Below are 16,057 nucleotides of genomic sequence, written 5' to 3'. Positions count from 1 at the left end.
CGACATTCTGGTTTGGGAAACATGTTGGTGCTAGCCACTCCTCTCTCCCCCCCTCCGCCCCCCCCCCCCCCAAGTTTCTGGTGGGAAGGCCCAAGGGTTTTCTGCACCACAGCCAACTGAGGCCCTTAAATGAGCACTTAGTCTGCCCACTGAAGATAGTCACCCAGCAGTGGGCAGGGGCTCACCGTATGGGAAGGCAGAAGAGAAAACTCTGTTTTGGGGGTTGGTGCCTGATTGTGGGCCCCATAATAATAATCTTTTATTGTCACACGTATGACGTTACTGTGAAAAGCCCCTGGTCGCCACATTCCGGCGCCTGTTCAGGGAGGCTGGTACGGGAATTGAACCCGCGCTGCTGGCGCTATTCTGCATTACAAACCAGCTGTCTAGCCCACGGAGCTAAACCAGAAGGGCCTCCGTCCTCCCTACCTCTGTAACACACTCCAGCCCTACAATGCTGCAAGATTTATGTGCTCCACCATTGTCAGCAGCTCTTGCTGCTGACACCCCTCCCCCACAACCCCCATCCCATAAAGGGCATCATGCCAGCGCACACCTGAGGCCTGAGCTCCTCAGCGTCGCTGGGCCTTGCGTGGGCACATTGTCAACAGCAGCCATTACCTCCCCCGCCTTGCTGCCAAGCGACAGAGAGCTGCCGGCCTCTGGTTGGCCTGAATGTCTCGGTGGGCAGGGCCTCTGCCCTTGGGGTCCTTGATCCCAGGAAAGGCCAGCTGCCCCACTGGGGAAGTGGCGGGCTCTCCCGAAAGGAAGCAACGCAGCGCTCTCACTGGCTGGTGAGGACCTTGTCACCTCTTTAAATACTGACTAGAGTGACTGATCATCATACAGCTCTGGATAAAACATGGAGCAAATTGGGTAAAATCAACCCCAAAGATTGATTGATTGATTCGATGTATCGTCACATGTACCGAAGTACAGTGAAAAGTATTTTTCTGCAGCCGAGGGAGCGTACACAGCACATACATAGTAGACAAAAGAATAATCAACAGAGAACATTGACAAATGGTACATCGGCAAACAGTGATTGGTTACAGTGCGGAACAAGGGAGGTGGGGGATGGACGCAATGCTGAAAAATTACAAATACAACCATTTAGCTGCAGGGTTCTTGAATGTGCTTGCCCCCGCTGGAAGGTAGGACCATGAAAAACATTTGTGGCTATATTCAGCAGACATTGTTACGCTCACAATTCAATCCGACATACTTATGTGCAACAAGCCTCCACTTCATGACCAGAATAGCAAAAGAGATTAAATCTCCTGTGTTACAGTTGCAACTCAGATAGCCTTAGAGGAAAATTTATTTCAACGTGTGCATATGAAAATTTAGCAGCCACAGGCTCCACTCTCCTGCATTGCTAATAGCTCTGCTTGGCATGTATCTCTTGCTCTGTCCACTTGTGCGTTTTCTCCAATATCAAGAGCAGAAACTCCATTAAGGAGAGATTTCAAAAGTAGAAATAAATGGAGAAAATCTATTCCATCTGCATGCAGTAACCTTTTCAAGTTGCTTTTTCTTAAAAAAAAATGTCAGTGGCACAGCTCAGATTTGGAAAAATGAAAGAATGGGAGAAATGCCAGTGATGTAACTTTTATTCCAGCTTTACCCCTCTCAAAGGGATGTGCTGGATCTGCCTCATCACCTTCATCCGTTCCTTAAAGGTCAGCAAAGAATATCTGTGGAGAAATGAAGAAACTGAAAGGCTTTGTAGTAAATACTATATTCTGCAGTATGGTTGTTCTCAATGAAGATCACCCTGAGAGCGAGGGCTGGATTCTCCGTTTCTGGGGCTATGCCCCCGCGCTGGCATGGGAACTGGGGCGTTTTACGCCAGAAAAACTGGCGTAAAACGGCCATCGATTCCCCGTTTTGCTGGGGGCAGCGAGGCGGCGTAGAACACCCGGCTCCAGCCGCCGACACGCCCCGGAGAATTGCCGGGTCCGTGGCCGTGCATGGGCATGGCTCCGGCCGCTCGCGGAAACGGCCCACGAAACAGTCCCCCCCTTTCAGCCGGCTCAGGCCCCCCGGACCCCCCCCCCCCCCCCCCCCCCCACAGTGCCCCAGCCCCGAATAATGTCCACCCCTGCCCGCGGATCGGCCCTCTCCCAATTGTGGCGGAGCTGGAGTTCCCGACGGGTGAGACCAGATGTGTCCCACGCCGTCAGGAACTCGGCCGGTCGGGGGGTGGAGCATCGGGGGCGGGCCTCAGTCAATGGCCCGAGGCCGCCGGCGCGTGGCCGAGCACGCCGCTTTGGAGGGGGCGGAGCACCACAAAGGCGGGGCCGCCCTCGATTTGGGCAGGAACGTGGATTCTCCGACCAGCCGCCAAACACGATTCCGGCGCCGGTGACCGGAGAATCCAGCCCCTAGTCTCCAACCTGCAGTCAATTCTTTGGCTTCCTCCTATTTCTCACTTGCACGCTGCCCCTTGCTTTGAAACGTGTGCTCTGACACAACACGGTTTCCCTCAATCGTTCCATTGTCTCAGGTTTGTCACATTGCCTGTCCACATCCAGTACTGCAGGAACAGAAATATCTTCGAAGCAAATAGAGGGTGGGGGCGGACTGTGGGGGGTAGCCAGGGGGGCACTACCTGGCAGGTCGGGTCCACGCACGGCCGGCGCCATGTTTAACGGCACAGCAGCTGCAGGTCGTCACCGTGCACATGCGCGGCCTCGGACCTGGCCATTCTCCAGCCGTTTATTTTATGGAGGCCGGGGTTTTACATGCCGCTGCTGCCGCTAGCCTCTTACCGGTGACAGGATCGGTGAGGGGGCGCCATTGATTTTTTTTTCCACGTAAAGCGCTGCAGATCCTCCGCACTTAGTCTCCGAGACGGAGAATCTGGAACTCCTCAGCCTCCAACACAAATTCATTCCCTAGCCACCGACTCCGAGCCTCAGCAAGACCACCTACCCCCATCTCCATATCATCGCCCAACCCTACCCCTGCCTCATCTCAGCTGCTGTTGAGGTCCTCATCCAGGTCTTTGTTACTCCAACCTTGATAATTCAATGCTCTGCTGACCAGCCTCCCAGATCTTTCATCCTTCATCAACCTGAGCCCATTCAAAACTTTGCATACTAACTCGGACCAAGGCCTCGTCACCCCTCACCCCCGTCCTTGCTGGCCTACACTGACACCCAGTCTGGCAATGACTCCATTTTATAATTTGTGTCCTTGATTTCAAACCTTTCCAAGGACTCCAAACTCCCTGCCTCTGTAACATACCCCAAGACATCTGTGCTCCACCATTGTCGCTATGGTTTAGCTGTGGAATTCCACCCCTAAACCTCTCCACGTTCCTCTCCTCTTTCAGACGTTCCGTAAAACCATCTTGGCCAAGGAATCCATCTAAATATCTTCCAACATGACTCGGAGTCAACCTTTGTTTGACAAGTTCCTGTGAATGCCGTGGGGATTCTTTGCGATGTGTAAAGTGTATATAAATGCAAGTTGTTGTTGTAAACGTTCAACCTGTTCAAATATTTCGTAGTTCTGTTGGAAAGTACAATGCCCACTTTGTTTCTTAACCAGGTAACACCCTGCCCAATAACGTTGTGGGAGTGTATTTAATCGATGAACTGCTGGAGTTCAAGAAGACGGCCTACCTTCTCAGTAGCAACTAGGGATGGGAAATTGATGCTAAACCTAATAGCAGTGACATCCATAACCCAAGAATCAATCGGCATTTTTCGTAAAAAGGCACAGGCCCTGAAATTGTGGCCCAGGATATAAGCAGTGGAATGTTGAACACGTACTGATTGAACAAGCTGGGGTGCTTTTCTATGACTAAGAGAAAGCTGAGGGGTGACCTTCTGGAGGTCACGAAGGTTATCGTAGAATTTACAGTGCAGAAGGAGGCCATTCAGCCCATCGAGTCTGCAGCGGCCCTTGGAAAGAGCACCCTACTTAAGCCCCACGCCTCCACCCTATCCCCTTTTATCCCCTCAACCCAATAACCCAATAACCCCACCTAAACCTTTTGGACACAAAGGACAATTTAGAATGGCCAATCCACCTAACCTGCACATCTTTGGACTGTGGGAGGAAACCGGAGCACCCGGAAGAAACCCACGCAGACACGGGGAGAACGTGCAGAGTCCACACAGACTGTTACCCAAGCCGGGAATCGAACCTGGGACCCTGGAGCTGTGAAGCAACTGTGCTACCCACTATGCTACCTTGCTGCCCGTTATGAAATGGTTTTGATAGGATAGTTGCAGACAAGGTGCGTCCAGTTGTGGGGAGACAAAAGATGAAATCCATAAATATAAGACGGCGACTAAGAATTCAACTCAGGAATTCAATAGAATATTATTCACCTGGATAGTAGTTTGAGCGACCATGAAACCATTGTCGATTGTCATAAAACCCCATCTGGTTCACTCTTGCCCTTTAGGGAAGGAAATCTTCAGTCCTTACCTGATCTGGCCTCTTTGTGACTCTGGGTCCACAGCAATGTGGATGATTCTGAAAATCCCTCTGAAGTCATAGAATTCCTACAGTGCAGAATAGATTACATAGAACATACAGTGCAGAAGGAGACCATTCGGCCCATCAAGTCTGCACCGACCCACTTAAGCCCTCACTTCCACCCTATACCCATAACCCAATAACCCCTCCTAAACGTTTTGGACACTAAGGGCAATTTATCATGGCCAAACCACCTAACCTGCACGTCTTTGGACTGTGGGAGGAAACCGGAGCACCCGGAGGAAACCCACGCACACACGGGGAGAACGTGCAGACTCCGCACAGACAGTGCCCCAAATTGAATTGAACTCGGGTCCCTGGCATTGTGAGGCAACAGTGCTAACCACTAACATATTCCCTAAAATGTGTTGCATTTCATATTGGGGAACCCCTATAGGATCATCGAATTATACAGCACAGGTGGAGGCTCTTCAATCCATCAGGCCAATGCTGGCCCTTTGAAAGAGCTTTCCGCTTGTTCCCATCCCTGTTTCCCCATAACACTGATTTTCTTCCCCCTTTTCCAAATAAATATCTCATTCCCGATTGAAAGTTACTGTGTAATTTGCTCCCAGCATTCTTTCAAGATGTGCATTCCAGGTCGTAGCAACTCATCGGGGGAAAGACATTTCTCTGCACCTCTCCTCAGATTGTTTTGCCAGTTGCCTTAGGACCTGGATTTTAGGGAGAACACAAACTCCACACGGGCAAGGCTGGAATTGAATCCGGGTCCCCTAAATCAGCAGCGCTAACCACTGTGCCACCGTGAGACCCCAATCTAGTTGGCACCTACCCTCTGAAAGTGCACCCTACTGGCCTTGCCAGCCTCTCGGTTCAAGGGCAATTCGGGATAAGCAATAGCTGCTGGCCCAGCCAGGTGCCCACATGGCCAGAAAGTTACTGGAAAAACCCCCACCAGGAGTGGTTGAGGCAAGGGGATTACAGTTAAAGATACGGTGGCTGCAGTCTGTATATCAATGTACATGATCAATATATGTAATGCTAGTACAGGCAATTGAACACTAGAGGTCTCACTATCAGAACCTAATGGTTTTCCCGCTCTTTCTGATAGCAGTGTGTATCAGGAGTGCAGGGGGCACATAGTAAAGCTAGAGAGAGAAGTTATTTGTTATCAAAGCATTGTATTATATAATTTAATTAGTTATCTCTACAATTGTTTCTATCTCTGCATATCAATATACAGAGATCACTACAGTGGCGAAAGGAACATGCGTCTCCGCCTGTGGGTTTCCTCCGGGTGCTGTGCTTTCCCAGAGTCCAAAAATGTGCAGATGAGGAGATAGGCCATGCTAAATTGCCCCTTGGTGTCCGAAAGGTTAGGTTGGGGTACTGAGCAAACACGTCTTTCGGGACTTGTGGGAGGAAACCGGGTAGGGTAGGGGCGTGGGCCTCCGTAGGGTGCTCTTCCCAAGGCTCAGTGCAGACTCGTTGGGCCGAATGGCTTCCTTCCGCACTGTAAAGCTTCTAGGAGATTCTATGTGCTGGCAGAGCTGACAAAGTTAGATCAATTAGCCGTGGAGGGGTTGGGGGAGGGTTCTCAGGATCATAAACCCCAGTATGGACCTATTGGGCCAAATGGCCTGTTTTTGCCTGCAGGTCTGGCAGCAACTGTGAAGAGAGAAATAGAGTTACCGGTCCGAGTCCATCTGACTCCTTCAGAGTCAACATTCTGAGCCATGAGGACTCGAAACACTAACTCTATTTTCCCTCTCCACGATGTTGCCGGACCTGTTGAGGTCTTCCTGCATTTTCTGATTTTGTTTCAGTTTTCCAGCATCTGCAGCATTTTGCTTTTATATTATTTTGGCTTGTTTTTGTGTTGTACGGTCTGCGTGATGCCTGCGCCAATGTTGCCCGGGGAGGAATTTCCGATGATCGGACCAAACTATGGTTTCATTTCAGATGAGCAGCACGGTAGCATTGTGGATAGCACAATTGCTTCACAGCTCCAGGTTTGATTCCGGCTTGGGTCACTGTCTGTGCGGAGTCTGCACATCCTCCCCGTGTGTGCGTGGGTTTCCTCCGGGTGCTCCGGTTTCCTCCCACAGTCCAAAGATGTGCAGGTTAGGTGGATTGGCCATGATAAATTGCCCTTAGTGTCCAAAATTGCCCTTAGTGTTGGGTGGCGTTACTGGGTTATGGGGATAGGGTGTAGGTGTGGGCTTGGGTAGGGTGCTCTTTCCAAGAGCCGGTGCAGACTCGATGGGCCGAATGGCCTCCTTCTGCACTGTAAATTCTATGCCAAGGATTTGACACCAACCTTGCTCAGGTGAACGTTGATTAATTCTTCAGGTTGGGCTCGCACCTCGGCTGTAAGGAAGAGCAAATCGCGACTGCACATTTCCAATGATACGTTATGGATTTCCACTTGATACCAACAGGATTCATTGAGCGCAATTAGAAGCTCATTAAGAAGCCTGGAGACTTTACAGCTCAGTTGCAATCCCAATGCATGGGAAGCAAATACGATTCTTTAATTAATTCCAGTAAATCCTGGGTGCTAAAAAAAAAAGTAATGTGCTCATTTTGTTGAAGTATCGACATATTGTACTCAATGCTACTTAGCACATAGTTGAAGATCCAAGCGCGCTCTTTCTCGTGTATAATTTTCAATTTGCAAGGCAAATTATGGGCCATGTATGTGTGATAACACATGTCATAAAATGTGTGAATTGCCAACACATTTTCGAAGCAAGAATTCGCTGCAGCTATGGTTGAGTAGAGACTTTCTTTTAATTTCTCTCGTGACTGCCCTGTTTTCAATGAATCGCCCTTCAATGAATGACCCTTCCAATGCAGTGGAAGCCTGCATCAACAAGACAACTTCCGTCAGCACAAATTCGGTAGGCAATGAGAAAGGGTGAGGAAAGCTCATCCAAAATCTCTCCTTCCGAAGAATCACATGGAACTTACAACATGGAAGTAGTACGAAGTCTTACAACACAAGGTTGAAGACCAACAGGTTTGTTTGGAATCACCAGCTTTCGGAGAGCAGCTCCTTCATAAGGTGAGTGAAGAGGCGGGTTCCACAAACACATATATAGACAAAGTCAATGATGCAAGATCTTGTCATAATTTCATCATTAACTTTGTCTATATATTGCACCGTCTGGACCTGTAAAGACTTAATTACCTGCAAAGACTCACATTCAAAGTATCATCTTGCATCACTGACTTTGTCTGTATATGCTGTGTTTGTGTAACCTTCCTCTTCACTCACCTGATGAAGGAGCTACGCTCCAGAAAGCTAGTCTTTGCACATAAATCTGTTGGACTTTAACCTGGTGTTGTAAGACTTCTCACTGTGCCCACCCCAGTCCAACGCCGGCATCTCCACATCATTGTGACAGAATGTTCAAGGGGAACATTTGTGGGCAATGAGCATGGCAGATTCAGACTGGAGGCTCATGTTATTTGACGATCAGGCATTAAGAAGGACGGCTTTTTCCTGGTACCACTCGGTGGCCAAAGCCTGTGGAACCAGAAGCCCGTCTGCATCTCTCTGTGGCCTTGCTCCACTATTAACTCCCCCCCTCCCCAGATGATGTAAAAGTCAGGATCCCCATCTGCATCTAGTCTAAGGCGGGCAAAGAAATGATAGTCACAGTGTGGACACGGGTGAGTTTAGGCACAATGAAATATTGACCACTGATATTAGCAACACTTCATGTATTAAAAGTCACATTGTGTACCGTTAAAGTGCGCCCTCCACCCCGATCTCATTTCAGAGGAGCATTCACAGCCAATCACCACATTTAGGCTGGAAGTGCGACATCAGCACACCCTCAGTCTCCCTCAGTGAGGATGGCAGCTCCATGATTGTTCCCCCCCACCCGTCCCTCCCACTGTTACAACACAGTCATGCTGACGAAGTCACCGCTTCAGGCAACGGGACCTCATCTTCAGCAGGCCGATTGCCTGCTCCACCAATGCACGTGTAGCAGCATGGGCCTCATTGGCACGAGTCTCAGACAGTGTTCGTGGCCTCAGTACAGGCGTCATCAGTCGCCTCCCGAGTGGGTACTCCTCATCCCGGAGGAGACATTCCTCCAGCCGCTCTTCTCCCTCGAAGACCACCAGGATCTGGGAGCGGCCAAAATGTAAACACGTCTACCTTGTATATCCTTAATGGACGCTCCCCAGGAACGCTGTCACAGTCGACCTACACATGGAGGGAATAGGATCAATTGCGGTTCATGAAAGGTATCCCATACTGCAATGGGGAAGGCAGAGCCCTGTGTGTGCAGTTAATTATATCCTGCACTTGGGAAAAGCAGGTCAGCTTGGTATCCTGGGGTTTCAGGAGCACTCCCACACTGCTCATCACTGGAACATCAGGGGCTTCAAATAGTTAAGATAACTAGAGGCTTTGATATCATGTTTTAACTTTTGCTGAAGATCAAAAATGGCGGACAGCCAGTCATAAATACAAATGGGAACTCAGGAGAAACGTCTTTACCCAGATATTGTTTCATCGTGGAACTCAACCACATGGAGTTGAATAGAATAGATGCATTCAAGAGGAATCTAGTTAAACACAAGGGAAAGAAACAAAAGGATATGTTGTTGGGATTAGATTAGAAGGAGGCTTGCGTAAAATATAAACGTGGAACGTGGACCAATCCAAATGCCCTGTTTGTGTGCTGTTGACTCAATGCTACTCAACACAACGTGGTTGTAAAATTTTACAGCACCATTGATGGATGCCAGTAATGCAGCCGTGCCTTAATTCAATATTCAAACAGATAAATGATTATAGGGCTCAGCTCCCTCGGTTCCATTGCCAAGACTCGATCAATTCTCAGCGGCGGCTCGCCATGGGTTTCTCATTGAAAAGTTGAAGGAATGGAGGGGACAAGGTGGTTTCACTCAGCATTGTTCATTCTTCTGAAGGACAGTTAGGGTAAACCATTATGAGAGAGCATCACCAGAAAAACAAGTCAGTTACGAATGCAAACATAGCTGCTGCGTTTTGCTAGAGGTTTTAATTAGATTGTCGAGTGGGGGAAAGAGAGGGAGAAAGAGAGAGGGAGAAAGAGAGATAGCAAAGAGATGGGGCGGGGGGAGAGACACAGTGGCAGCTGCAGCAGGTAAAGTGGGAATGTGCCTACAGCTCTTAGCATTGGTAGAAATTGTAATGATGCTCATTCAAATACTTGGATATTCAACTCTAACATCTTCCGATTTTGATGAAAGATAATTGGCCTGAAGCTATAACTCTTTCTGTGACATTATGTACAATGTTCAGCACATTAAGGGTTAATGTAATACCCTAACGGACCACGCGATGGAGCTAGGGTGCAGACCTATAAAAAGGAATGCCTCTCAATCTTCTGCGAGAGTGTAATAATGATAGATTTATTGTCACAAGTAGGCTTACATTAACACTGCAATGAAGTTACTGCGAAAAGCTCCTAGTTGCCACATTCCGGCGCCTGTTCGGGAGAATTCAGAATGTCCAATTCACCTAACAGCATGTCTTTCAGGACTTGTGGGAGGAAACCGGAGAACCCGGAGGAAACCCACGCAGACACGGGGAGACCGTGCAGACTCCGCACAGACAGTGACCCAAGCCGGGAATCAAACCTGGGGCCCTGGCGCTGTGAAGCCAAAGTGCTAACCACTGTGCTACCGTGCTGCCTGGAGAAGATTGGTGAGAGCTAGTGAGAATAGGAATAGAGCAGGTAACAATTTAAGGTATCGTGCATGAGATAGATGTTGGTTTAGTGCAGATTGTAGTTTAGTTATAATATTGTTTGCTTTAAGAATAGTGATCGAACTGTATAATTAGTAGTGTAATAAATTTAGCATTGTTAATTAGACTTAGCTTTTGTGGTCTTTGTGTACACTACGATATCCATCCTGAGTAATAGCAACACAAATAACACCATACTTTCCACAAGTGCTTCTGTACTAGGAGGTGTTTCCGGCATTTTCTAGTTCAGGTTCTCAGATTCCACACTATTTTGCTTTTGTCTAGCATTTGACCTGTTGGATTTGAAAGACTATGGCGCAGTTTACCGACACGTCACTCCGGAACCAGGATGGGATACGGCCGGTAGATTCCACGCGATACCTCTTCCGGGATTCCCGACTATCGTTCCGCCGCGCGGGAAGTCGCGATCTGGATCCTGCCCACAATGGGTGAGATCCAGACCTGCATCGTTAAGTGAGCTTAACTGCTCACTTAACTACGCCTACCCCGGATCTAACCGGCCCTCGGGATCTACCGGCCTCACCGAGGAGACCACAGCCGGGTGCTGTTTAGCACTGGTCCCCCCAAACGGGAACTAGGTGGAACGGCGCTTGGGGACTCTCCCAAGCGATCGGAATCTGGGCTGACACTACTGATGCCAACTGACGCCGTGGCACTGACTGCCTGGCACTCTGGAAGTGTCACGGTGCCCTGGTGACATTTTGGCTGTGCCGGGGATCGGGCCCAGGCGTGCCCTGCCCATATGAGGTGGGGTGTGGGGGGGCAGGGTGGGGGGGGGCGGAGGAGAACCTCTCCCCCCCCCCTCCCCTCCCGCCGGAACAGGTGAGTTGGAACATTGGGGGATCCACGGGTCGTGTCGGGGGGGTTGGAGAGATCAAGGCTCCATTGATCTCCTCCGGCATTGACGAGTAGAGCTCCTGAGTACAGGAAATTAAGCTGAGTGCGGCCCTGGCAGGGCGTTCCCCGCCGAGGATCGAAAAAATAACACATCCGATATCGGGGTCATTCCTGCCGCTCCAAGTGCCGGGAACGATCCCACTAGTCCCGCCCAGAACAGGACTCTGTTTCTTTTGTTAAATGGCGGCCTATAGATTTTTGACCTGATTGCCCGTGATGATTATGAGGATGGTTACAGTGGACGCTCACCAGCTCATGGGCATATTCATTCACATGCCAATCCCCTCCACTTCCCAGGTCTCGAGCAGTTTTTAAAAAACCATTCATGAGATGTGGGCGTCGCTGGCTAGGCTTGAATTCATTGCCCATCCCTCGTGGCGGTGAGCCACTTTCCTGAACTGTAGGCACTGTGCAATTAGGCAGGGAGCCCCAGGATTCCAGTGAAGAAACTGTGATATAAGTTGGGGCGATGAGTGCCTTGGAGGGGAACCTCCAGGCGGTGGTGTTCCCAGGTCCTTGACCTACGAAACGGCAGCGGTCATGTGATTGGAAGGTGCTGCCTAGGGAACCATGGCAAGCGTGTGGCAGTAAGTTACATGTGAACACAATTTAACAATAAAGCAACGTAAATCATATGAAAATCCTTCCTGCGGAAACATGGACAAGGGTCCAAAAATAACACAACTTAACTTCACTCACTTTGTTTTTCTGTTTGACTATGTTATCTTTCTCTTGTATGGATTAGTCAATTTAGACTTCAGTTGCTGTGCGATGAAGCTGCAGAATATAACTATTAATGGAGGGAAGTATTTGTATTGTTTGTTTTATATTCAACTATTACTATGTGAATGTTACCCTCTAATGTCATGGGTTGGCTCCACGTGGTAGGCGATACCTACTGAAAGATACATATTTTGTGACTGGCCAAATATTGGGGACTACTATTGTTCCTGTGACTATGTCCTGACTAAAAGTAACAGATGGGGATAAGTCAGTTGTGCAGTCCCTATTTTTCTGGCATTATGGCTGCCTGCTGCCTGCCCAATACAAGGCAACAACCACACCCTCACTCCTGGCCAGAAATGCACCACCCCCCCATATTGGTGGGGGAGGTGACACTGGAGGCAGGAGCATTGTTCGAAGTGAAGAATGATGCTTGTAGATTAGGTTTTTACACTTGTTTGGATTTTTACTTTCAACACTTCACTCGTGACGTGCTGACCTCGCTCAGGACACCATGACAGCAACAGACAGAAGTATTGGAACAGCGCACAATCTGCACACTCACCCTCCGCCACCAAAACGTGGGTGAGTCATCTAATGACTTACAGTTGCCAATTTCCAAATGAATCGCATCGCCTGAAAACGTTGAACAAAATGTGGAATCTAAAATGGCAATGGAACTGTAAGATCTTTCTTCTGTTGAAGTGAGAGAAGAAACCCACCCTGAAGACATTGCCATATGGTCAAAACCTGTTCCACGTGGTATGATAGAATATTTTGTACCAATTAAACCAGAAAACATAGGTAATAGGAATAATTTGAGAAAAGAGTTTGAGGTTGGAGGCCGAAAGCAGGTTAGAAGTTTTCATGAGTTCCATTTTCTGAGGGCAAAGAGAAATGGGAAGACGGAAATATAAAATTTGTTGATTTTTGGGGGGAAACGTGGTCCACTGTTATGTTTACAAATTATTCCCTAACCCTAGTAAAGGGAAACAAACATTCATCAATGGGGACTCTAACTGGAGAAATGTTGGAATTGCAGATGTTGAAACTTCCAAAGCTCATTTTAAAGCTATGGGTGCTTTCGTTCGAAGATGCAAATTACCTGAAGAATTGTATCTGCGTTATCAGTTCAGATTGAAAAGGAATGTTCTTCCTGGGGATGAAGTGCTGAGATGTGTTGCTGCCATGGTAAAACTGCTGTCTTCCTTGGGACTACCTCTAAGAGGATATGGTGAGTTATCAGTGTCCAGTCAAAGAGATCATTTTTTAGCCAGCCTTGAATACCTCTGTGAATTTGATGAGCTTTCCAAAGAGCATTTGAAAAGTTATCAATATTGTGGCTCAGGGGAGTTCACCTTTTTCACGCACCAACTCATCTCTACAATGGCAGAACAGAAACCAATTCACTAATGAAGTAAAAGATTCCCAAGTACTGTTCCATAATACCTGATTCAACACCAGATATGAACCATGTGAACAGATTTCCTTAAAAAATGTGACCAGCGATGGAGAAGTTGCAGCGCGATGACTTTGTTTTGTCCAACACGTCCCACACTTCCAAAAGCCTGGTGACAGCTGTTTTGGAAATTGTTGCAAATTTAGTTTTCAACATAAAATACTGTCGGGGGGGGGGGCAGAGCTTCGATCATACCGCAGATATGGCAGGAAAATATTCAGATCTGTAAGCAAGACTGAATAATGCGAGCCCCGGTACATTATTCATCCCAAGTACCAGTCACTCCCTGAATTTAATCTGCAACCCTGCAGCTGAATCCTGTGAGAGGACTGGACACGTTTTTGATTTTGACTCTGCACAAAACATGTATGCCTTTTCTTTGGGTTTCCACGCATCATTGCAATCACGCTTGGATAAAATTTGATGGCCAAAATTAATTTGTGACACCAGGTGGTCTGTTCATGAAGATGCTGTTTTGGCTTTGGAAATTAACGTTGTTCAGATAAAGGAAACCTTATCAGACATAGCCACATCAAATCCATAAAGACCACGTGTGAAAGCTGAAACAAAGGCCTTAGCAGAGAAGATTGAAAATTACAATATTGCTGTTTTTACTGCTCTGTGGAAACAATTACTTGAAAGAATTAATGCTGTCAGCAAATTGTTGCAAAATGTTGACACAACTTTATTGAATGGTGCGCAACTGTTCGCCTCAGTTAAAGGTTTTGTCCTGGAAGTTCAAAATTAATATAGCTCAGTGGAAGCAGAGGCACTAACATTAGCAAAATAAAATACAGGAAACTAGAGACAGTGAAATCAATTTAAAAGGGAAAGAGAAGATCATCATTGAGACTGTCAATGTTATTTGTGACACTATAATGGTGCATTTGCAGAGTAGAAGTAAATCTCTGAAGAGAACTGTTGATTGATTGTGTGTGCTTTTAAACAGTGGTTTGGATGAGAATGCTAAGAGCAACTGCAATAAGAAATTAAGGAAATTCAACCAGGAGGACATGATCACAAATCTTTTTGAAGATGAAGTGAAACAATTCATTTCTTTCATCAATGATAATGAGCGCTATGCTTTGAGATCACCAGCTGATTTGTACAGACTTGTACATGGCGGTTTGCATGAAGCCTTTCCAAATGTGGAAACCACTCTGAAAATACTTTTCACAATGCCTGTCACAAATGCTTTCGGTGAACGTTCTTTTTCTGTATCAAAAATAATGAAAAATAGTTTGTGAAGGTTTCTCCTGGCTTGGGAAAGCTGGGAAAATGCAACAAGAATGGCCAGATTCATTAAATCTCTTCCAGGAACAACAAGAAAACCTTTTCCCCATCCTCCGATCATCTCTTTCCTGCCCATGATCACCTTGATCATTTCACAACCTCCAGAATATTTTCCCAACCTCCTCGATCTTTTCATGACCTCAACAATCTTTTCCATTCCCAGATCAGGGGCGAGATTCTCCGACCCCCCGCCGGGTCGGAGATTCACCGGGGGCTGGCGTGAATCCCGCCCCCGCCGGTTGCCGAATTCTCCGGCACCGGATATTCATCGGGGGCGGGAATCGCGCCGCGCCGGTTGGCGGGCCCCCCCCCCCTGCGATTCTCCAGCCCGGATGGGCCGAAGTCCCGCTTCTAAAATACCTGTCCCGCCGGCGTAGATTAAACCACCTACCTTACCGGCGGGACAAGGCGGCGCGGGCGGGCTCCGGGGTCCTGGGGGGGTGCGGGGCGATCTGGCCCTGGGGGGTGCCCCCACGGTGACCTGGCCCGTGATCGGGGCCCACCGATCCGCAGGCGGGCCTGTGCCATGGGGGCACTCTTTTCCTTCCGCATTCGCCACGGTCTCCACCATCGCGGAGGCGGAAGAGACTCCCTCCACTGCGCATGCGCGGGAATGCTGTCAGCGGCCGCTAACGCTCCCGCGCATGCGCCGCCCGGAAATGTCATTTCCGCGCCAGCTGGCGGGGCAGCAAAAGCCTTTTCTGCCAGCTGGCGGGGCAGAAATTCGTCCGGCGCCGGCCTAGCCCCTTAAGGTTGGGGCTTGGCCCCCCAAGATGCGGAGCATTCCGCACCTTCGGGGCGGCGCGACGCCCGACTAATTTGCGCCGTTTTGGGCGCCTGTCGGCGGACATCGCGCCAATACCAGAGAATTTCACCCCAAGTCTTTCCCCACAGGTTTCTCGACCCAATAGTCATGCTTCACAGCAGGGACTTCCAATGTTAATGGCCCACTGCCACTTCACAATCCAATGTCAGCCATGGGGCTCATAATATTGCAAGTATCTAGTTTCTAATTCATATGTTTCATAATATTATTTTTCATTTTTGGAATTAAAGATTGGCTGTAGAAGAATGGGGATATAAGGTGAAGAAATTGTTCGGCATCTGAAGGTAATGTAGTTCAAACAGGACTAGGCTTAATTAGCCTGGGTTTATTTTGCAAGGTCAGAGTAGTTGATAGTGGAATAAAACGTAAATAATGGATGACCCATTTCTGGACCTCTGGGTAAAGCCTAGGTGTAATCTCAATAAAATAAGCTGAAAGCTCATAATTATGGGAGTAAGAGTTGTAAACTCAATTAGCAATGTAAATTATTTATATGGGATGCAGAATCAAAGAGTTAGGTTGAAGGTAAAATAATATGTGTTTGTATTTCTGGTTGAATAATCCCAAATCATGCCATGTTGAGAAGGTAGTGATTCAGGGTGGAGCCTTGGCTAGAAGATTCTTT

Source organism: Scyliorhinus torazame, chromosome 13 (assembly GCF_047496885.1).
Source record: "Scyliorhinus torazame isolate Kashiwa2021f chromosome 13, sScyTor2.1, whole genome shotgun sequence".
NCBI lineage: Eukaryota > Metazoa > Chordata > Chondrichthyes > Carcharhiniformes > Scyliorhinidae > Scyliorhinus > Scyliorhinus torazame.
Note: the sequence above shows the minus strand (reverse complement) of the source record.